Raw genomic sequence first — 24,372 nt, 5'->3', positions numbered from 1 at the left:
GTTGTTGTCACAGTTTAAATTTGGTTTTATTGTGTTCTTCTTGGAGCTTTTACTTGTGGCTCTGTTTTTTTTTGTTCTTTGTATCTGATTGGAGAACCCCCTTTAGTAATTCCTGGAGTGGGGGTTTTCTCATGATAAATTCCCTCATCTTTTCTATATCTGTGAATGTTTTTATTTCTCCTTCGTATTTGAAGGATAGCTTTGATGGGTATAGTATTCGTGGCTGAAAGTTCCTCTCTTTCAGGACTTTAAATATTGGGGTCTACTCTCTTCTAGCTTGTAGAGTTTCTGCTGAGAAATCTGATGATAATCTAATGGGCCTTCCTTTATATGTTATATTCTTCTTTTCCCTGGCTGCCTTGAGAATTTTTTCTTTGCTGTTGGTTTGTGTCAATTTCATTATGATATGCCTTGGAGTAGGTTTGTTGGGGTTAAGAAAACTTGGAGTTCTGTTTGCTGCTTGAACTTGAGGCTTTAGTTCTTTCCACAGGCTTGGGAAGTTCTCATCTATTATTTGTTTGAGTATGTTCTCCATTCCATTTTCTCTCTCTTCTCCCTCTGATATACCTATTATTCTTATGTTATTCTTTTTGATGGAGTCAGATAATTCTTGTAGGGCTATCTCATTTTTTTTAATTTTTGAGTCTCTTTCTTCTTCTCTCTGTTGTGCCTCAAGTTGCTTGTCTTCTATTTCACTAATCCTCTCTTCTATCTGACCTGTTCTATTAGCTAAGCTTGTTATTTCGTTTTTCAGCTTGTGAATTGAGTTTTTCATCTCTGTTTGATTTGTTTTTATAGTTTCAATTTCCTTGGACATATATTCTTTGTGTTCATTGAGTTGTTTTCTGAGCTCCCTAAATTGCCTTTCTGTGTTTTCTTGTATATCTCGGAGGATTTTTAGGATTTCTATCTTGAATTCTCTGTCATTTAGCTCCAAGGTTTCCAATATATTAAATTTTTTCTCCATAGATTTTTCCTCATCTAGCTGTGTTACCTCTCTTTCTTTTGTATCCATGATATTTGATTTTCTCTTCCTTAATGGCATCTGAGGGTGGTTTTGTTGATAGTATTAATGAGATTTAATAAAGAATAAAAAGTTAAAAAAATAAAAAAAAATCGAAAAGAGTTGTTTTTTTTAAAAAAAATTAATAATGAAATAAAGAAAAATAAAATAAAATAAAAATTTTTTAAAAAAGGAAATCATTCCCCCCCTCCTTTTTTCCTCTCCTCTCCTCTCCCCTCTTTCTTGAGAAAATCTTGTGGTGGACTGTGAGTTATAACAAACAATGCCTGTGATGGAGGGCCTGAATTGGGGAAAAGTAATAAAGGGGCATAAAAAAAAAAAAAAAAAAAAAAAAGAGTGTATGGACCCACAAAAAGCAAATAAGGAAAAAATTTGGGTCAAGAATAAAATGATTTGCTTTTAGGTGTTGGTTGTCTAAGAGTTATGATGAGAGGAATAAGAGGAAAACGGAAAAATGGGGGGACAAATTAAAAACTTACTATTGTATTTAGTGGAACAAGAACTAGATAATATGGAGAGCCAGGGATGGGAGCACTGCTAGTGAGTTAAAAAGGTGAAGTAAAAACCCCCCAAAATGCCACAAACATAGGTTTGAGTCCCAGATAAGATAATTTGTTTGTTATTGAGGTTTGAATGAGAGGAGATGTAAAGGAGAAAGGAAGAAACTAATATAGAGGGAGAAAAGAAAGAGAGAGAGAGAAAAAAAAGAGGGAACCACTAAAAGAAGAAAAAAGAAAGGAGAGAGAGAGAATTAAGGGTTTTGGAGTGCAACCCTCATAGAGAGAAAGGAAGAGAAGAGAAAAGATAATGGGAGATGTAACACTTATGGGTAGTGTAGTTCAAGGAGAGGAGAGAGTAAGACCTGTAGAGAGTTAATCGGCCAAATTGGAGGAAGAAAAAAAAGTATCAAGAATGAAGATAAGAGAAACAAACGAACAAATATAATAAAATGGGATAGGTTATAAAGTCTGCAGATTATTCTTGATTTTGAGAGGTTATCTTCTTGCTTTTTCTTTTCTCTCCCTCTTCCTGGTCGGTGACTCTGTACCCCGGGTTCTGCCCCTTTGGCACGCTCAGGTAGAGGCTTGCAGTTGATAAGTCTCTATGGCAATGTCATGTATTGTGCTTTAGTCTTGTGGGAGTCGAGGCTCATTAGCATTTATAGGCTCCGACAGTGAGAGAGTCCGTGTTCCTGGAGCCTTTCTCCTAGTCTTTCCTTCCTCAATTAGTAGCCTGATAATCCAGCTATGGGGTTGCTGCTGCCTCTGCCTGGATAGTAAGAGGCTCAAAGAGCTGGCAACTCCCCACTCTATTTCCACTCAGCACAGGGCTCTGGGTAAGGCTCAGTCAGTCAGAGCTGCTAGCATAATCAGGCGGGCTTTCCGCCCACTCAAAGACCACTGGCTCTGCCACTCTGTCCGGTAACACAAGCGGGCGCCCACTTCTGGGGGGCGCTTGGAGGAAACTCTCACTCACTGTCTGCGACCAGGATATCCAGCCAGCAGTCTCACGCTCTGAGTGAAACCCCCAACCGCAGGGAAAAGTTGCAGCGTTGGAATTGAGTCTCGCTCCGTCCCCGTGCGCGGCTTTTGCAAGGCACTGGGGCGGCTCGAGATTCCGCTTTGGCCCACACAAAGGCCCCTGACTCTGCCCCTCTCTGCGATAACACGGGCGCGCACTGCGGAGGCACTCGGAGGAATCGCTCACTCCTTATCTGCGCGCGCACACCAGTATATGAGGCCGGCCACAGTTCCCTCTGAGTGAAACCCTCACCAGCACGGAAAATCTCCACCGTTGGAATTAGTTCTCACTCCCTCCCGTGCGTGGCTTTCCCAGGGCGCTGGGGCTGCCCAGAGACTCTGTCCTCGGCCCACAGAAAGGCCTCTGACCCTGCCTCTCCGTGGGGCAACACGGGCACCCACTCTCGGGGCCTAGGAAGAAATTCTCGCCCACTAACTGCGCACCGACCAGGAGACCAGGTAAAATGGCCGCTCCGCTTGTCTTTCTTTGTTTGGGTTTGGCGCGAGTGTTAGCTTGTATTGCCCGGGTTGCCACAGGATCAAATTTTCCTCGGCTTGGATCTGTGTGCCACAGCCTGGTTCGGCCGTTTGTGCCGCGGCGGCCTGGATCTATTCACCCCCTTTGCCCGCCTCAGTTTCTATATTCACAGTTACCAGAGAAAGCCGCCCTGTTTAGGTTAGTGAGGAAGGCGGAGCATTTCTTACTCCCTTTTTCCTTCGGGGTTTGGTTATATATTTAGCCAATTTTTCACTCAATCATACCTTTGGGTGTATTGCGAAGCATCTGGAAGCTCCAAGTATAGGTTTTTCTGTTTCTGGTTGAAGATCTTGTTGAGTTTTGGGGAAGATTTATCGGTATCGCTTCCTACCCCGCCATTACTCTGACGTCAATCCCATACATTCTTATTATAAGATTCTTGAGCATCTTAATAACTATTATTTTAAACTGGGTCTGGTAGTTTAATTACTTTCATTTCATTTAGTTATTTTTCTGGTGATTTGTTGATTCATTTGGGTCAATTTTCTTTGCCTATTTTCTTTGTGTATTAGATAGCTTTGCTCTGACTTTCATATTTGTTTTGGCATATTTTGGGGTAGATTCTCTCAGTGGTACTAAATCCAGGATGCCTGAGTTCCTTGCTCTAGAAATGTTTTTTAAAGGTTGTATTTACCCTCTTATTGTATGTGAGTCCTGAATGCAGTTGACCCTTTCATGAATGGTGTTATCCCTTAAGGCTGGTTGGCTCTACAGGTCAACCTTGATCATTGTATTAGATGCTGTGCAGTGTCTGTCCTAATGGGCTTATTTATTCTCCACAGTGTCTGGAATCTTCTGGACTCCTCCTTTTGTCATGCCACTTGTGCAGCTAGCTGAGTCTAGCATTGTTCTGGTCTTCCACCTACTATTGGTTATGTTGGTTCTGGGTCCTTTTGGGTGGGGTTTGGGTATGGGTTGGCATTACCATTGTTTGTAACCTGCCATAGGCTACCTGTCTGGAGCTATGACTCTGACTGCCATTTGTGTATGCACTTTCTGTCCTTGGATAGATTTGGAGGGCCCAACCTGTGTGTATGGATCAGCTTCCTCCTGCTTAGAGCTGACAGCAGCTCCATTAAAAAACCCAAGCTCTGTAAGATTTGCCTCCACTTTTCAGCTGCTACACCTCTTATGCCTGGTCTTCCCACAGATACTTTTGTAGAAAGACTGTCTTGTGGGCTCAGACTGGCTGAACCCCACCAACCTCTCTACAGGTTAGTGGGTTAGGGCAGCTGAGATCAGGATGACAACATTAGTGGGGTCTCCTATTTCAGGATTCTCTTGGTCAGGAATTCAGTAGAAAAAAATTGGCCCCTACTCCAGAGCCTAATTCCTCAATACTGCTAGATACTCAAGTTTTCTTTCTCCCCAGTGAGATAAGCAGCAGTTTCAGATTGGCTGGGGCTGACATTCCCTTTTGAAGAAGTTATTCCATCTCTGAAGTCTTTGGTCTCAGGGAGGAAGACTAAGAGCATCCTCAATGCCAGAATGCTGAATCACTGACAGACCACCCCTGTTTTCCTGGCTTACTGCTCAGAATGACCCAGTCTCCATAGGTTGGGACAAGAGATATTTCTAAGGATTGGGGTAGTTACTTTCTCCCAGGCTGATGCCACGCAAAGGGGATTGCTCCACCCAAGAAAGATGGTGACTGCACTATTGGAGAATGACTCAGCACAGAGGTTCCAGTATCCATTCCCCACAGTGTCTCTCTTTGGGCCACCAACTTCACATTCTCCTTATGCAATTCTAGTCCTCTCAGCTCTCCCTCTGCTAGACCCATAGGTAAGTGTCTGTGAATGAGATTTTTTTTTTGCATTGGCCCTTTCAGATGATGCCTAAGTATATGAGACCTCCTGTCTCTTTCTTGCAGAGAGAAACCTTGGCCCTTTTTACCATCAAATGCTATATGGGAACCTCTTCTAGGCTCTGGTGCTCTAGGCTGGGTACCTGGCCTGGGGCTTAGGACCCACACCTTTCAGAGCAGAGAGTCCCTCTGGACCTTTGGCTAACATTTGCTCCTGGGATGAGGGCAGCCCTTTTTGCATGTTTGCTCTCCCTACCAGTCTCTATGTGGTTTCTTCTGTGATTCCTTGATTATGAACTCTTCTTTATTTATTCTGAAGCTGGTTTTTCAAGATGATTATTCTTAAATTTAGTTGTAACTCTAATTTGGTCCTCGGAGTTGGCAGTTGAAATGTCTGCCTACTCCGTCACCATCTGGGAATCCTCTAATACCATTTTTTTTTTTAAATAAGAAGAATCAGGGCTTCTTGAAGAAATGGCTGATTCTAGTATTTAAGCAGTAAATATACAAGATGAATCTGGAGCATCTTATAGTTCAAGAAGGTAAGGAAGGGCTCAAAAACAAAACAAAATAAAAACCAATGCTTATAAGAATATATTGAAGAGACATAGGAACCAACTGAAATAACTTCCAATAGCCAAAGCTGGAACAATTTGAGGAACAAAACCAAGTGCTCATTAAATATAATACAAAATATAAAATAAAGATCCATAAGCTCATACTTATATAAATAAGTGATTGAATAAATTAATAAATAAAAGAGACAAATCTCTCTTTCAAATGAATTCCAAAAAATTTATGTACATACTCTGCTCTCAAAAAGGGTTCCATAAAGTCCCACTTAGCACAAAGCTACTTCCTTCCAAATTGTACAAGTTGGGGAAAAGGATGGAGGGGGAAACTTTACACTAAAAAGACAATACCTCAGTTAAATAAACAAGGTCATACCAACAGTGATGAATCACAGTGTTGCAATATACCTCTGCTATGTAACGAAAATGGCACTTTGCCTTTGAGGTTTTCCTTTCCCAAACTCCATAACCCCAGTCTACCCACCAGGAAAACATCAGACAAATTCCAGAAGAGTGACATTCTATAAATCACTTGACCAGTATCCTTCAAAACTGCCAAGGTTATCAAAAACAAAGCAAGTCTAAGAAACTGTCAAAGCCAAAAGTCACTTAAGTAGACATGAAAACTGTGACATGGTACTGTTTTGGGATTCTGAAGTAGAAAAAGACATTAGGTAAAAACTAAGAAGATATGGAAATATGATGGACTTTAGTTAATACTAAGGTATCAGTATTGGTTCATTAATTATGACAAATGTACCACAGCAATGTAAGATGTTAATAGGGAAATTTCAGTGTGAAATATAAGGAAAGTCTGTACTTTCATCACAATTTTTTCTGTAAATTTAAAACTGTTCTTAAAAATAGAGTATATTTTTAAAAACTGGTTTGAGGATTGAGTTAAAATCTAGAAGACATAAAATAAAAAATTTAGAAAAAAACTGAGTAAAATACTTGGGGAGGGGGATAAAAAGGAGCAAATTTAGTTTTTACCTAAAGATGCTTTATAACGACTGGGGAGAAAATTAATAAGCAAATAACTATAGAACAAGATAGTTCTATGGAAAGTCAAAAAAACACTACAGTAAACACGTAAAAAAATGGGGTTGGGGTGGAGTTAACAGGAAAAAAGATATTGCAAGTAGAAATTAAAGAAAAATGGTCAGGAGACCAGGTTGGCTAAAGAATATTCCTGTAGATAAAAAATAAAAAATAAATAAATAAATAATATTTATTTGTTTGTTTGTTTGTTTTTTAAGTGAGAAAAGAGGAGATAGTGAGATAGACTCCCACATGTCTCCCAACAAGGATTCACATGGCACCACTCATCTGGGGCCAATGTTCGAATCAATGAATCTATCCTCAGGCCTGAGGCTAATGCCCAGACAAATTGAGCCACTGGCTGCCAGAGGGGGAGGGGGAGAGAAAGGGTAGAGAAGCAGGTGGTCACTTGTCTTGTGTGTCCTGAACAGGAATCAAACCCAGGACATCCATACGCTGGGCCGATGCTCTATTCACTGAGACAACTGGCCAGGGCCATAAATAGGATTTAGATTCAACTGCATGATCTTTTGAGTACCTAATTTAGAAGTTTGGTAATTTTTCAAGAATTATAGTATTTATATTGCTCTTCAGTGCTCTTTAAGACTAACAGTTTAAATAGTTTTATTTTTTACTCAAATTTGGGACTTCTAGAAGGACATTACTGAGCATAGTTACCCCTATATTACACAAGATAAATGAAGTATTTTTAAGCAGTTTATGAGACCTCTTCTACTTTCAAAGTTATAGAAAAAAATTGCTTAAGTTTTAGAAATTAAAGTGAACTTTTATAGGCTTATACAGTCAATAAGTATTATTTGATTATTAATATTTCTCTTGTTTGTGTCATCTCTACTCTGCTGCAAGAATATAATGTCTTTTTATTGAGAGAACAAGCATAGCAAGGTATTACCTATATTTCTGTAACTGAAACCAAAGCTAAAAAATAAAAAGGCAAACAGTTTCAATCCTGGCTCCACTATCTACAACCTGTATGACCTGATTGAGTACCTTTACCTATTTGAACCCCACTTTTCTGTTCTGTAAATTAGAAACAATAGTTTCTCAGTTTTCTTTTAAATTTTAAATTAAAAAATATGTCAAATATATCTCAATTTCTGGCACATAGTAAGCCCCAATCAATTTCAGGTATTATTATTTTTAAATAATAATTAACAGAACAGACAAATGTAAGATGGCAGCAGAGTAAATGTAAGATGCAGTAGAGAGAAAGCTACACTCACTTCCTCCCAAAACCAAATAGAACTATAACTGAATTATAGAACAATAATCTTGAATATTCAACTAAAGACAAGCTGAAGAGAAATCTTGTTAACAAAAAATTATCAAAAAAGCAACATTGAGCCTGACCTGTGGTGGCACAGTGGATAAAGCGTCGACCTGGAAATGCTGAGGTCACCGGTTTGAGACCCTGGGCTTGCCTGGTAAAGGCACATATGGGAGTTGATGCTTCCAGCTCCTCCCCCCTTCTCTCTCTCTGTCTCTCCTCTCTCTCTCTCTCTCTCTCTCTCTCTCTCTCTCTCTCTCTCTCTCTCTCTCCTCTCTAAAATGAATAAAAATAAAAATAAAAAATAAAAATAATTAAAAAAAGCAACATTGAGACCAGTCAGAGGGGTAGAGATGCAAAACGATTGGCCTCACTCCCATGGGCAGTGGCCATGGGTCCAGAGAGATATCTCAGCTGCAGGGGGTTTCTTCTGAGAAACATGGAGTCTAAACTCCAAGCCATGCTACCTACTTCAGAGCAGCAGAGTCAGGAAGAGGTGCTTACATAGCATCTGGCTGTGAAAAGGAGCAGAATTTCTGTCCAGCAGGAATAGAAGGCTAGAGACACAGGAATATTTTAAAGATCAAATGCACAGAATTTCATTTGAAGCCACTCACCATTAGAGGGTGTAGCACATTTGAGTCATGTGAGGAGAATCTGAGGCTTCTGATTCTGGAGAGACAGCTGAAAGGACAGCCACCAGGATCCCTGTTCTGAGTTACTCTACCTATGACCAACTGAAGGAGAAATAAAGAGCTTTTCAGACATGAAAAGCTAAAGGAGTTTGATACCACCAAACCAGTATTATAAAAAATGATAAACAGCCCGCTTTAAGAAGAAGAAAAAAATAGAACATAATTAAAAGAATAAAATGGCAATAAATATGTACTTATCAATAATCACTTTAAAGATAAATGGCTTAAATGCTATAGTCAAAAGAGATAGGGTAACTAAATAGATAAGAAAATATGCCCCATGTATGTGTTGTGTACAAGAGACTTACTTCAGAATGAAAGATACACACAGACTGAAAGTAAAGGGATGGAAAAAAATATTTCATGCAAATGGAAATGCAAAAAGAAACTGACAAAATAAACATTAAAACAAAAGCTACAGTAAAAGACAAAGCAAAACAGTACATAATGATAAAGGGAGCAATCCAACAGATGATATAACCTTTGTAAACATTTAGGCACCCATCAAAACAACACCTATATACATAAAGCAAATTTTGATGGACATGGAAGGAGCAATTAACAGAAATACAGTCATATTAGGAGATTTTAATGCCCATTGACATCAATAGATAGATCTTCCAGATATAATATAGATAAGAAAATGACAGGCTTACATAATATACTAGATGAGCTGAATTTAATTGATATCTTCAAAGCATTTCATCCCAAAGAAGCAGAATATATATCTGCTTGAGATTGAGATCGAAATAATCTCAAGCATCTTCTCTGACCATAATGGTATAAAACCAGAAATCAAAAACCACAAGAAAAAAAAGTATAGAAAAGAAAAACACAGAAAGACATGGAGGCTAAATAACACATTACTAAACAATAAAAGGGTTAACAATTAGGTCAAAAAAGAAATAAAAAAATGTCTTGGAAAAAATAAAAGTGAAAACACAACAACCCAAAAGTCTATGGGACACAGCGAAAGCCTTTCTAAGTGGGAAATTCATAGAATTATGTGCCTATCTCAAGAAACAAACAAACAAACAAATCTAACTTAGCCCTGGCCAGATAGCTCAGTTAGTTAAGAGTGTTGTTATAAAACAGCAAGTTTGCAGGTTCAATCTCTGGTCAGGGCACACATGGAAAGCACACAAGAAAATGTATGAACAAGTGGAACAACAAATGCTTTTCTTCCCCTCCTCTCTTTTTTCCATCCTCTTTTTGTCTTTCTAAAATTCAATAAAAGTTAAGCCCTGGCTGGATAGCTCTGGAACATCATCCCAGATCACAGAGGCTGCTGGTTTGATTCCCTGGTCAAGGCACATAGAGGTACAGCTCAATACTCCTGTCTCTCTCCCTACCTCTCTCTCTCTCAAAAAAAAATCTAACTTTACACTTAAAGAAACTTGAAAAATAACCATAAGTAAAGCCCAAAGTGAGTAGAAGAAAAGAAATAATAAAGATCAGAGCAGAAATAAATAAAATAAAGTGTTAAAAAATACAAAAGATTAATAAAACTAAGAGCTGGTTCTTTAAAAAGACAAACAAGATTGACAAGCCCTTTAACCCAACAGATAATAACAAAAAGAGAGGACCCAAATATTAAAATCAAAAGTGAAAGAGAAGTAACAACTGACACCAAAGAAATACAAAGAATTGTGAGAAATTTACTACAAACAATTATATGCCAACACATTTGATGACCTGGACAAAATGGGTAAATTCCTTGAAACATAGAATCTTCCAAAACTGAATCAGAAAGATCAAAAAATCTAAACAGACAGATTACAACTAGTGATATTAAAGCAGTAATCAAAAAACTCCCACCAAACAAAAGTCCTGGACTAGTTCACTTTACAGGTGAATTTTACCAAACATTCAAAGAGAAACTAACACTTGTCCTTCTCAATCTATTCTAAAAAAATTCAAGAGGAGGGAAGACTCACAAGTTCATTTTACTAGATAAGCATTATCCTAATTCCAAAACCAGGGAGAGACACTACAAGGAAAGAAAACTATAGGCCAATATCCCTGATGAATATTGATGCTAAAATTCTCAACAAAATATTAGCAAACTGGATCCCACAATACATTAGAAAGGCATTACGTCATGATCAAGTGGGATTTATTCTGGATAGTAAGGCTGGTGCAATATTCACAAATCAATAAATGTGATTCATCACATAAACAAAATGAAGGATAAAAATCACATGATCATATCAATAGATGCCAAAAAAGCACTCAGCGAAATCCAGCACCTATTTGTGATCAAAACCTTGAGCAAAGTGGGAATACAAGGAACATACCTCAACATAATAAAGGCCATATATAAAAAACCAAGAGCCAACATTTATATTCAATGGGCAAAAACTACCAGTATTTTCTTTAAGATTGAGAACAAGACTGGGATGTTTGTTATTACCACTTTTATCCAACACAGTATTGGAAGTTCAAGCCACAAAAATTCAGACAAGTAGAAGAAATAAAAGCCTCCCAAATATGGAAAGGAAGAAGTAAAACTGTCATTATTTGCATATGACATAACACTGTATATAAAAAACCCAAAGATCTCACCAAAAATCTAACAGGATTGATAAAGGAATTTAGCAAAGTAGCAGGATTCAAAATAAATATCCAGAACTCAGTTGCATTTTTATACACCAATAATGAACTATCAAAAAAATAACTAAGAAACCAATTTTATTCATAGTTTCTTCAAAAAGAAAAAAAATCTAGAAATATTTTTAACCATAGATATATTTGGAAAATGATAACACACTAAAAAAAACTGAAAATTAAATTAGTGGAAGCATATAACATGTTCATGGATAGGAATAATTAATATTGTAAAAAGTGTCCATACTGTCTAATGCAATCTATAAATTCAATGCAATTCTTATCAAGATATCAATGGTATATTTTGCAGAACTAGAACAAATATTCCAAAAATGTATATGGAACCCCAAAGATCCTGAATAGTAACTCTAATACTGAGAAAGAACAAAGTTGGAGGAGTCACACTACCTGATATCAAACTATACTACAAGGCCACAATAATCTAAACAACATGGTACTGGCATAAAAATGGACATATAGGTCAATGGGACAGAATAGAGAGCCCAGAAATAAACCCATGCCTTTATAGTCAATATTTGACAAAGAAGATAAGAATATACAATGGAGGTAAAGACAGTCTATTTAATAAATGGTGTTGAGAAAACTGGACTGAAAGGTGCAAAAAATAAAACTAGACCTCCTTCTTACACTATACACAAGAATAAACTTAAAATGAATTGAAGACCTAAATGTTAGACTCAACAATAAAAATCCTAGAATAACATAGGCAGTAAAATCTTGGACATTTCCCTTTGTAATATATATTTTTTTCTGATATATCTCCTCAAGCAAGGGAAACAAACAAAAAAATAAACAGAGGGACTATATCAAACTAAAAAGTTTTGCACAGCAAAGGAAACCATCAATGAAATAAAAAGACAACCCACTGAATGGGAGAACATACTCACCGAAGATACATCTGATAAGAGATCAAGATATAAAATTTATAAAGAACTTATACAACTCAATACCAAAACAAAACAAACAACCCAATTTAAAAATGAACAAGAGACCTGAATAGACACTGCTCCAAAGAGGGCACACGAATGTCCCTTACACATAGGAAAAGATAGTCAAGGTCACTAATCAGCAGAGAAATGCAAATGAAAGCCACAATGAGATGTGACCTCACACTTGTCAGAATGACTATCATCAATAAATCAACAAAGTGTTGGCAAGGATGTGGAGAAAAGGGAACTCTCATACACTGTTGGTGCATATGCAGATTGGCACAGCCAGTGTGGAAAGCAGTATGAAGTCACTTAATAAAATTAAAAATAAAACTGCCTTATGACCCAGTGATTTTACTTCTGAGAATTTATCTAAAGAAACCCAGAACATTATTTTGAAAGAACATATACATTTCTGTGTTTGAGCAGTGTTATTTACAATCCAAGATTAGGAAGCAGCCCAAGTGTCCATCAGTGGATGAGTGGATGAAAAAACTGTGGTACTTTTACTCAATGGAATACTATTTGCCTGTAAAAAATAAGTAGATCTTACCCTTTGCAACAGCATGGATGGAACTGAACAGCATTATGCTAAGTGAAAAAGCCACTCAGAGAAAGATAAGTACCATATAAGTGACTTATGCAGAATCTAATGAAAAAAATGAACTAACAAGCAAAATAAAGACAGACTCACTGAGAGCAGGCTGACAACTACTGGGGTGGGGGCTGGGTGAGAGAGAGGAAGAGATTAGACAAAAAAAGAGAGAGAGAGAAATCTCATGGACAGGGACAACACTGTGGTGATTGTCTGAGGCTGAGGATGGTTGGGAAATGTGAAGGAGAATAAAGGGGGATAAATGGTGATGGTTGAGAGTTGACTTGGGGTAAGGAATGCACAATACAGGGTACAGACATGCAGAAGCATCTGAAACCTGTATAATTTTATTGACCAGTGTCACCCCAATAAATTCAATAAAAAGGAAAAATTAATTAAGGCATTTTATTAATAATTTTAAATAGTATTCATTATTTTGCATCATGCCTCTCATATGTGAATGTAAATAATCTTCTTGTAAAAGGCATGGGTGAAGATGCTAGTACATTTATAAGTCTCACTTGACAAACTCTAAATTTCTAACTCTTTAGCCAGTATTCTTGGGTGGTCTCCTATATACTTGGTCTTTATGATAAATAAGGGAACATAACACTATTTTCTGTTACTTCAACCTGAAACTAAGATGCTACCTCTGCTTTGCAAGAGCTTCTGTGGCAGAAAGTGCAATTAATTAAGGAAAGGTTAAATGCACACTGATTCCAAAAATATAGGGTGATAATTCAACTCCAAACTTAATCTCAAAATGCAGCACCTTAGAAATTATAAAACTATGAATGGTGTGAAGGAAAGGAGATATTAACCCTTATGATCCCCACCAACATTGCCATTTTTATGTCCAGGGAAAGACCGAGTTTTCAGAACCTATGAACAATACTAGTTAATCAATAAGCAGAGAATCTTCAGGACCAGAGGTTTATCAAAGCACTCTCCTACTCCTACCACCTTTTTCTTTTTCTTTCTTTTTTTTTTTTTTTTTTTTTTTTTTTTTTTTTGAGCATTTGAAATTCAGAGTATATTCATCAAATACACAGAAGGTTTTCTTCCATACAGACCAATAACAAAGTTTGGGCGATCATTATTGGACATAAGCATTACATATTTTCTTTTCTTTCTTTTTTTTTGTGACAGCGACAGAGAGAGACAGAGAGAGGGACAGATAGGGATAGATAGACAGGAAGAGAGAGAAATGAGAAGCATCAATTCTTCATTGTGGCGCCTTAGCTGTTCATTGATTGCTTTCTCCTATGTGCCCTGACTGGGTGGCTACCACAAACTGAATGACACCTTGCTCAAGCCAGCGACCTTGGGCTCAAGCTGGTGAGCATTGCTCAAACCAAATGAGCCCACACTCAAGCTAGCGACCTTGGGGTTTTGAACCTGGGTCCTCCACATCCCAGTCTATCCACCGCACCACCGCCTAGTCAGGCAGCATAGCATATTTTCAATTGCAGACTACCAGCCATTTGATAACCTCATAAATTTGTGAGGGAGCAGCCACACGGGTTCTAGTTCCTCTGAAATAGGAAGACTGATACAATGAGAGACTAGTCTATTTGTTAACTAAAGACTAGAATAGACATATAGAGAAAAAAGGGGAAAGTTATGAGAGAATTATTTTTAAAGAAGCGATTAAAGAGATGTAACAAAAACAAGAGCATATAACAGGAGGCTTGGCATTGTCCAAATGCATGGTTGCTTATGTGTTGTGCTTCAGACATAAAATATCAAAGAGAAAAAAATAGTGGAAAAAAAAAAAGAGCAAGCATGAAGGGACACTACAGTTTTTTTAAATCAAAGCAATAAATTATACCTGAAATCTCCACAGAGACCTGTAAGTAGAAAACTGAAACATATTCCTTCTATTTATTTTATAAGTACAACAAACTTTATCAGCTTTTAGAATTGGAAACATGCAATATTTATAGGCTGCTTACTTTCAATGGTATTCAAGAGATAGTATCAGAGGCTAATAAAAAAATTTGGAATGGGGATAGGGGTCTTTTTTTCTCTGGTCCAACAATCAAGATTTATTGTAAAGATTTATCATTTTGCTTCCTGGTCCATTCACCAGAGCCAACATAAGGTGCTCTGTGTAGTCTGTGATATAATTGGGTCAGCCACAAGCACACAGCTTCCTGGCTCTATAAAAGGTCATTAGATGGACTCCCTGCACCAACACAATAACAGCTGTGCTCAAGGCCTCCTATGAGGAGACATTAATAGAAGAGAAGAAACCAGGTTTGAGGTGGCTCTGTGCCATGTGGCCAGATCAATAAAAAAAATTTTTGTAAAGCCACTATTTATCAGGCATTTTCAACCACTTGTCACTGGCAATAGTTGATGTGGTGCTCTGGACCTTAAGAGAAAGCAGGTTTAGACTCAGACATGGTAAAGAAGAGTTCATCGAGGACCCCTCTTTTGTTTCATGCAAATTTCAAGTTGTGAATCAAGGTTCATAAAATTAAAACCTAGGCACTCTATTTTTTTTATTTTATTTAGAAAATTAACTTTAACAAGGTGATCAACACATTGATCAACAAGAGTACATAAGTTTCAGGTAAACATTTCTATAGCATTTAAACTGTTGATTATGTTCTATAGCCATCATTCAAAGTCAAATCATTTTGTTATCTTATATTTGTCTCTCTTTACTCCCTTACCCGAGCCCCTCTCCCTGGTAACCACCTCACTTTTATCTATGTCCATGAGTCTCAGTTTTATATCCCGCCTATGTGTGAAATCATACAGTTCTTAGCTTTTTCTGATTTACTTATTTCACTCAGTATAATGTTCTTAAGAGCTATCCATGTTGTCATAAATGTCACTAAGTCATCAGATCTTATGGCTAAGTAGTATTCCATTTTATATATGTACCACATCTTCGTTATCCAGTCCTCTATCAAGAGACACTTTAGTTGCTTCCATGTCTTGGCCACTGTTAATGATGCAATAAACATTATGTGTATGTGTCTTTATTTATCAATGTTTTTGAGTTTTTAAGGTAGATACCCAGTAGAGGGATTTCTGGGTCATATGGTAATTCTATTTTTAATTTTTTGAGCAACCACCATACTTTCTCCTATAGTGGTTGTACTAATTTATTCTCACCAGTAGTGAATGAAGGTTCCTTTTTCTCCACAGTCTCCTCAACACTTATTACCTGTCTTGTTTATAATAGCCCATCTGATAGATGTGAGGTGGTACCACACTGTAGTTTTAATTTGCATTTTTCAAATAGCTAATGAAGATGAGCATCTTTTCATACACCTGTATCTGTTGGCCATTTGTACGTCTTGGGAGAAGTGATTGTACAGGTCTTCTCCCCATTTTTAAAATGGATTGTTTGCTTGTTTGTTGCAGAGCTTTATGAGTTCTTTTTTTATATTTTGAATATTAACCCCTTATTGAAGCAGTTGTTTGCAAATATCATTTCCCATTTAGTTGGCTACTTATTTGTTTTGTTGTTGGTTTCTTTGCTGTACAGAAGCTTTTTAGCTTGCTATAATCTCATTTATTTATTTTTGCCTTTACTTCCCTTACCTCTGGGGTCAAACTCATAAATTGTTCTCTACCGCTAAGTTTCATGAGTTTAGTACCTATGTTTTCTTCCATGTAATTAAATGACTCAGTCTTATATTTAGGTCTTTGACCCATTTTGAATTAATTTTTATACAGGAAGAGAAACTGTAGTCAAGTTTCATTCTTTTGCATGTGGCTTTCCAATTTTCCCAGCACCATTCATTGAAGAGGCTTTCTTTTCTCCATTGTGTGTTTTTGGCTCCTTTATTGAAGGTGATTTATATATACATATATATGTATATGTATATGTATATGTATATATATAGATAGATATATATGGTTTATATCTGGGCTCTCGATTCTATTCCATCAGTCTGTCCGTCTGTCTTTCTGCCAATACCATGCTGTTTTGATTATTGTGGTTCTATAGTATAATTTGAAGTCAGGTAGTGTAGTACCTCCAACTTCATTCTTTTCCCTCAGGATTGCTTTGGCTATTTGGGGGTTTTTATGGTTCCATATAAACCTGGTAATTTTTTGTTCTATTTCTTTAAAAAATGATATTAGGATTTTGATGAGGATTGCATTAAATTTGTATATTGCTTTGGGTAATGTGGCCATTTTAACTATGTTGATTTTTTAAATTCATAAACATGGAATAGTTTTCCACTTCGTTGTACCTCTTTCAATTTCTTTCAAAAATGTTTTGTAGTTTTTACTATATAGGTCCTTCACATCCTTTGTTAAGTTTATTCCCAGGTATTATATATATTATATATATATGTTATATATATATTTGTTGCAATTATAAAATAAATTGGGGTTTTTTTAGTTTATTTTCTGAAGTTTCATCATTGGTATATAAAAAAATAGACTTTTGTTATATTGATTTTTTGTATCCTGAGACTTTACTGTATTGGTTTATTGTTTCTAACAGTTTTTTGGTGGAGTCTTTGGAGTTTTCTGTATACAGAATCATGTCATCTGCAAAAAGTCATACCTTTACTCCTTTTTTCTCAATATGGATGCCTTTTCTTTCTTTCTCTTTCCTGATCACTCTCACTAAAACTTCCAGAACCATGTTGAGTAAGAGTGGAGAGAGTGGGCAACCTTGTCTTATTCTTGAAAAATAAGAGCCTTTATTTTTCCCCATTTAATATAATATTAGCTAATAGTTTGTCACATATGGCCTTTATTATGTCGAGGGACTTTCCTTCTATATCCATTGTATTGAGTGTTTTAAACAAAGAGATGTTGTATCTTATAGAATGCCTTTTCTGCATCTATTGATAGAATCATATAATTTTTGTTTTGTTTTATTGATGTGTATTATGTTGATCAATTTTAATATCTTGAATCATTCTTGTGCTCCTGGAATAAACCTTATTTGATCATGATGTATTATTTTTTAAATGTGTTGTTGTATTTGATTTGCTAGTATTTTGTTTAGGATTTTTGCATCTGTATTCATTAGAGATATTTTTCTGTAGTTTTCTTCTTTGTGTGTTGTCTTTGCCAGGTTTTTTAATGAGGGTTATATTGGCCTCATAAAATGTGTTAGGAAATATTGGTTCTTTTTCTCATTTTTGGAAGATGTTGAGAAGGATCGATACCAAATCTTTGAATGTTTGGTAGAATTCACTAGTGTAGCTATCTGGTCCTGGACTTTTGTTTCTTGGGGAGGTTTTTAATAGTTGTTTCTATTTCCTCCCTGCTTATAGGTATATTTAGGTTTTCCGATTCTTTCTGACTCAGTCTAGAAAGATTGTATAATTCTAGGAATTTATTCATTTGCTCTAGGTTGTCGAATTTGGTGGCATATAATCTTTCATAGTATTCTAGCATGACTCTTTGTATATCTATGATGTCTGATAATTTCTCCTCTTTCATTATGGATTTTGTTTATGTAAATCCTTTCTCTTTTATCTTAGTGAGTCTAGCCAGTAATTTATTGATTATTGACCTTTTAAAATAACTCTTTGTTGTATTAACTTTTTTAATAGTTTTTTTTTGTTTTCTATTTCATTTAGTACTGCTCTAATTATTTTTATTTCCTTTGGGTTGCCTTTTTTCTTTTTCTAGTTCCTTAAGATGTGATGTTAGGTTGTTTACTTGGGATCTCTCTTGTTTCTTGATATAAACCTATAATGATATAAACTTCCCTCTTATTGCTTTTGCTGTATCACAAAAATTTTGGTATGCTGTGTTGCCATTTTCATTTGTCTGTACATATCTTTTGATCTCTGCTTTTATATCTTTTTTGATCTAGTAATTTATTAAAAGTGTGTTGTTTAATTTCCCCATTTTTGTGGGTATCTTTACTTCCCTTAGGCAGTTAAATTCTAGTCCAATGCCTTATGGTCAGAGAATATGCTCTGTATAAATTAAATCTTCTTGAATTTGTTGGTGTTAGTTTTGTAACCCAGTATATGGTCTAGCCTTGAGAATATTCTATGTACACTTGAGAAGAATGGATAATCTGATGTTTTGGGATGAACTGTCCTGTAAATGTCTATTATGTCCATTTGGTCTAGTGCAGGGGTCAGGAATCTATGGCTCACAAGCCAGATGTGGCTCTTTTGATGGCTGCATCTGGCTCACAGACAAATCTTTAATAAAAAAAAATAATAACGTTAAAAATATAAAACATTCTCATGTATTATAATCCATTCATTTTCTACCACTCATGTTTGTGGTTGGGGGTGGCTGGATCCAATCACAGTTGTCTTCTGGGACAACATCAAATTTTTATTGGATAATGCATAACGTACACAGGTCATTGTATGGCTCTCACAGAATCACATTTTAAAATATGTGGCATTCATGGCTCTCTCAGCCAAAAAGTTTCCCAACCCCTGGTCTAGTGTGTCATTTAAGGCCAATATTTCTTTATTGATTTTTCTGTTTGAATGATCTATCAAAAGCCGCCAATGGTGTGTTGAATTCTCCAACTATGATTATATTTTTGTCTGCTTTTATTTTTAGATCAGTTAGTAGATGTCTTTAGATATTATTTGCTAGAAGAATTGTTTCCCAACCTTTTATTTCAAGTCTACTATTGTCCTTGCAGCTATAATGCAGCATAAGGTTGGGTTTTGCTTTTTGATGCAATCTGCTAGTCTATGCCTCCTTATTCGTGAGTTTAGTCCATTTACATTTAGGGTAATTATTGACGCTTAAGGGTTTCCTACAGCTATTTTATGGGTTTTTTTTCTGGTAGTTCTGTGTTTTGCTTGGTTCTTCTCTTTTGTATTTGTCAGTTGTTTTTGTTTGGTGGTATTCTATACTTCTTTCCCCTGTTTCTTCTTTTTTTAAGTTGTGTATTTCAATGGTGGCTTTTTTTTTTCTGAAGCTGGAAAGGGGGAGAGACAGTCAGACAGACTCCCGCATGCACCCGACCAGAATCCACCTGGCACGCCCACCATTGGCGACGCTCTGCCCACCAGGGGGCGATGCTCCACCCCTCCGGGGCATCACTCTGCTGCGACCAGAGCCACTCTAGCGCCTGGGGCAGAGGCCAAGGAGTCATCCCCAGCGCCCGAGCCATCTTTGCTCCAATGGAGCCTTGGCTGCGGGAGGGGAAGAGAGACACAGAGAGGAAGGAGGGGGGGTGGAGAAGCAAATGGGTGCTTCTCCTATGTGCCCTGACCGAGAATCGAACCTGGGTCCCCCGCATGCCAGGCCGACGCTCTACCGCTGAGCCAACCAGCCAGGGCCAATGGTGGCTTTTTCATGGATGGTTACCATTATGTTATTAAGAGAAAAAGGTTCATATATACAAGAGTCCTTTGTCTTATGAGTGCTTCTGCACTCCATCCTTTTTTCTACTGCAGATGTTTATCCTCTCCCCTTTTATGTTGTTGTTGTTATAGATTATCCTTGTTTATATTATAACCTTATTGGAGCTTTTACTTGTAGTTTTTGTTTGGTTTGTTCTTTGTGTCTGGTTGAATAACCCCCTTGAGTATTTCCTGCAGTGGGTGTTTTCTGGTGATAAATTCCTTCAGCTTCTGTATAGTTGTAAAAGTTTTTATTTCTCTTTCATCTTTGAAGAATAATTTTGATGGATAAAGTATTCTTAGCTGGTAATTCCTCTCTTTCAGTACTTTGAATGTTTGTGTCCACTCTCTTCTGGCTTGTGAAGCTTCTGCTGAGAAATCTGATGATAACCTAATGGGCTCTCCTTCATATGTTATGTTTTTCTTTTCCCAGCTGCTTTGAGAATTTTTTTCTTTGTCATTGATTTTTTACCATCTTATTATGTTGTTTCTTGGAGTAGATCTGTTTGGGTTGAGGTAACTTGGCATTCTGCTTACTTCTTGGATTCAAGACTCTAACTCTTTCCATAGGCTTGGGAATGCTTATCAATCATTTGTTTGTATAGGCTCTCCATTTCCTTGTCTCTCTTCTTCTTCTTCTGATATATCCATTATTCTTATATTGCTTTTACTGATGAAGTCAGACAATTCTTATAGATCTCATTTTTTTTTAATTTTTTTTTTTACTGAGTCAGAGAGAGGGATAGATAGGGACAGACAGACAGGAACAGAGAGAGATGAGAAACATCAATTCTTCATTGTGACACCTTAGTTATTCATTGATTGCTTTCTCATATGTGCCTTGACCGTGGGCCTTCAGCAGACCAAGTAACCCCTTGCTCGAGCCAGCGACCTTGGGTCCAAACTGGTGAGCCTTGCTCAAACCAGATAAGCCTGTACTCAAGCTGGCGACCTTGGGGTCTTGAACCTGGGTCCTCCGCATCCCAGTCTGATGCCCTATCCACTGTGCCACTGCCCGGTCAGACTCTGTAAATTTTTTAAAATTCTCTTCTCTTCTCTCTGTAGATCTGTAGTTGCCTATATTTGATGTCACTGATTCTTTTCTATATCTGGCTTGTTTTATTAGCTAAAATTGCTACCTCATTTTTCAAATCATTTATTGAGTTCTTCTCTGTTTTTAAAGTTTCAATCTCCTTGTTGAGGTATTCATTTTGTTTTGTTTTCTGAACTCATTAAGTTGCCTATTGATGTTTTCTTGCATCATGTTGAATACATTCAGGACTTTTCTTTGAATTCTTCATCATTTAACTTTAAGGTTTCCATGTGATTGAGTTTTTGGGGGGAGATTTTTTATTTTCTTTCTGAACTACATCTCTGTCTTGTGTAGGCATGGTATTCAATATCTTCTTCGTTGATGGCATTTGAGAGTGGTACTGTTATGACCTTAACAAATAAAAAAACAAAAAATTAAAATTAAAAATATATTATAAAATATAGAAATTTTTAAATTATGACAAGAAAAACCACAGAAAAAAATATTGAAAACAGAGTAAAGTCAAAAACAAAATATCCACAGAAAATAAGAATAAGAAATATAAAAATTAAAGAAAATTAAATTCAAAAAAAGAGAAAAAAAGAAATAAAAAGGAAAATAACAGCAAAATAAATTATGGTTTTTAGAGGTTTTTTCCAGTAGGTGTCGCTGTATTACAAGTTTTATCTCTGTGAAGTTTCTGGGCTGTTCTCTGCTGAGGTGTTGCTGTTGCAATGATGTAAGCAGAGCCACAGTCTCGTTGGTGGGTGGTATGTATTGTAGGGCTTTATGGCTTCACCTTTATAGCTTTGGTGATTCCTAGCAATGGTGATCTCAGGCCTTTAATGACTCCTTCCCATGTCTCAACAGATCCAGGGATCAGACATGGAACACGTCTGTTCTTCAAGGGAGCAAGTGGCTCTGGAGAGCTGACTGTAGAGTTTGTCTCTGCCACTCTCCATACCATGAGGTGAGGGAGGTGGGATCTGGAAGGCTAGGGGCCACACTTTAGCTTTCTCTGTCTCTGCCAAGTGCAGGCAGCAGACTATGGGAACATTGTCCATTTGACCACTTGAATTTCTCTCCCTCTCTGCCCATCTCACCACTCCTCCCAGCAGAAGGAGACCCTGTCACTCCAGGTTTGCCTCTCCATTCCCCTCAGACAATATGCAGACAGCCTGGACTTCCTTCCTCCCTGTAGTTTAGCAAAGAAAAAGAAAACAACCCAGTCACTTTGGATTTGTCTCCTCTCCAGAGCCCACTGCAAATGCATTTTATCTTCCACCTTCCTGTTTCAACCCATCTCATCTTTAGTTCATTCAGTGCATGCATCTTTCAGGCACCCCTGCAAACCCTACTGGTTTCAGGCACCCCTGCAAACTCACTGTGTTATAGTTGTTCAATTTATTGAAATTTCAAAAGGAGAGATTAGGAGTATTTTTCATTGCCATTATTGACCTCATATGTAGGCACTCTCAAATAACTTTTACAAAGTTATTTCCAATATCACTACACTTCTGGTATGACAAAGATATTCTTGTCAGGTACTGTGTATTCATGTGGACTTCATAGATTCCCCAAATATCATGGGTACATGGATAGTGCCTGATTTTACCACATTTTCTCATAAACATGGGAGTTTATAAAAGATATAATTTTGTCTCAGGTTTCCTGAGATTCATGAGAAGTACTGGGGCATTTGGGATGGTTGAGTTAGATCCGTGATGGTGAACCTTTTTATAAAAACCGCCCACTTATGCAGCACTAGTCAACCTGGTCTCTCCCACCCACTAGTGGGCGTTCCAGCTTTCATGGTGGGTGGTAGCAGAGCAACCAAACAGTGCCGTGAATAGCCCACCATAAAAGCTGGACCGCCTACTAGTGGGTGGGAGGGGCAAGGTTGACCAGCACTGCAAAAGTAGGCGGTTTTTATAAAAAGGTTCGCCATCACGGAATCAGATAGTGACTGAGTCTATATAGAAGTTTATACATATCAGTCAGCTTTTTCACCTTTTCATTCATCGGTATTGTCTTGTTATTGTCATTAAGTTAGCAAAATTGCTCACAGTTTTGTCTTAAGCTGTTTTTAAATCTGAGTATACTTATTGCTCATATTTTAATAAAGATCAGTGTTTAATAAACAATAAATTCCGAACAAAAAATAACTAATTTGAACATTTTATATAACTGCCAGGAACTTATAAAAACAAAAATTAACATTTTAAAATCTCAAATCCTTTAACAGTCTGCTTTGAAGAGAATTAAAATAAAACATAGAAAGGAGAAGAAACTCATTGTATCAAAATAAGTAGTAAGTTTGTTCTGTGAATCCAATCTGAAGACAATTGCAGAAGTAAGTTTAGACAGAAGCCTTACTGATGTTATTATGGAAACATCGGGCGAAGTTACCATGTACCAGAAGCCAATGGTCAATTTCAGGTCAGTTTTTCTGAGCAGAGACAAATATTGCACGTGGGAATTGTGTAAGTCACTGTATTTCACACACAAACCTCTTTAGAGTTTTGTCAAGTCTCACAACCTGTAGTAGAGTCAGGTTGTGCTATCAGACAGAATAAAAGGTCCTAAAATCCTAGGCAACAAGAACAAAGTCTATATAGTACTCTCAAATACTGCATCTTAGAACTGCAATGACACATATATTCAGTGCAGTTTTTATTTTGTTTTCGCTGCTTTTTATTTTATCTTGGATAGACAACTGCACATATCCTTCAGGGTCTAGTTTACTAAAATAACCTGAGTAACAGTGAAAGAGAGTGGAAGACTATATTATGTCCTATCCTTGTAAGACAAGGTTCCAAATCTCTGGTTCATTCCAGAGTTCCCCAAACTCCAAGAAATTAGAATCTGTGCTGGAATTTGGATCAGCCGTTTCAGAGATTACTGAAGTTGTTGGGTGAATCCTGTTCAGGACTCTACAAGTTCCAGTCCATCATAGGCAACCAGTAAAGTCTGATTTCATTCAAATTCTCACTGGAATGAATGCATCAAGAGGGCAGAGGAGGTGTGTTCTTTGTTCAGTATGCTGCAAGCCCAGTGTCTTATGCTCAGTCAATATTTATGGAATAAATGAATAAACCACATCTTCTCATAAACTTGGGAGTTTATAAAAAGATGTAATTTTGTCACAGGTTTCCTGAGACTCATGAGAAGGCATGGGGCCTTTGAGGATGGCTGGGTTAGAAAGGAAACATTGGCAGGTACAGAACTATTTAATAAGTCAGCTGAAAGCATAATTAAGAATACTCTAACAATAATACAGGTTCTCGGAACTAATAACTTATATATACATACTTGTCATATTAATGAATTTTTTCCCTATTACATCTTGGTTCTTTTGATTGATTGATTGATTGATTGATTGA

The sequence above is a fragment of the Saccopteryx bilineata genome, chromosome 8 (genome assembly GCF_036850765.1).
Source record: "Saccopteryx bilineata isolate mSacBil1 chromosome 8, mSacBil1_pri_phased_curated, whole genome shotgun sequence".
NCBI classification, from domain to species: domain Eukaryota; kingdom Metazoa; phylum Chordata; class Mammalia; order Chiroptera; family Emballonuridae; genus Saccopteryx; species Saccopteryx bilineata.
Note: the sequence above shows the minus strand (reverse complement) of the source record.